Consider the following 359-nt stretch of genomic DNA (forward strand, 5'->3'; position numbering starts at 1 on the left):
TGACTCATGTAAGTTTCTTGGAACCTTCGTCCATGTCCAAATAATTAATTGGTCAATTGGATGCAAGAATAGGACACGGTAACTTAAATTTATACCATATGTGCATGCACCCAATTAAGGATTAAGGTAAGGAAGATTTTAACCTTTGAAGGATAAAGCAAAATAACAAATAAATCCAAATTCAGTCTATCCACACAATTAAGAGACAGAAGACAGAAAATTAAAGAAAGAAACATTGAATGTGGAAAAGATGGCGTTAGGACTTAGGAACACATGGTTGGTTTGGCCACTTGTTTTTTTCTTCATCATCTCTTCAACCAACAAGAACAACCCATACGTACCCTAAATCACATGTATGT

Source organism: Arachis ipaensis, chromosome B02 (assembly GCF_000816755.2).
Source record: "Arachis ipaensis cultivar K30076 chromosome B02, Araip1.1, whole genome shotgun sequence".
Taxonomy (NCBI): Eukaryota; Viridiplantae; Streptophyta; class Magnoliopsida; order Fabales; family Fabaceae; genus Arachis; species Arachis ipaensis.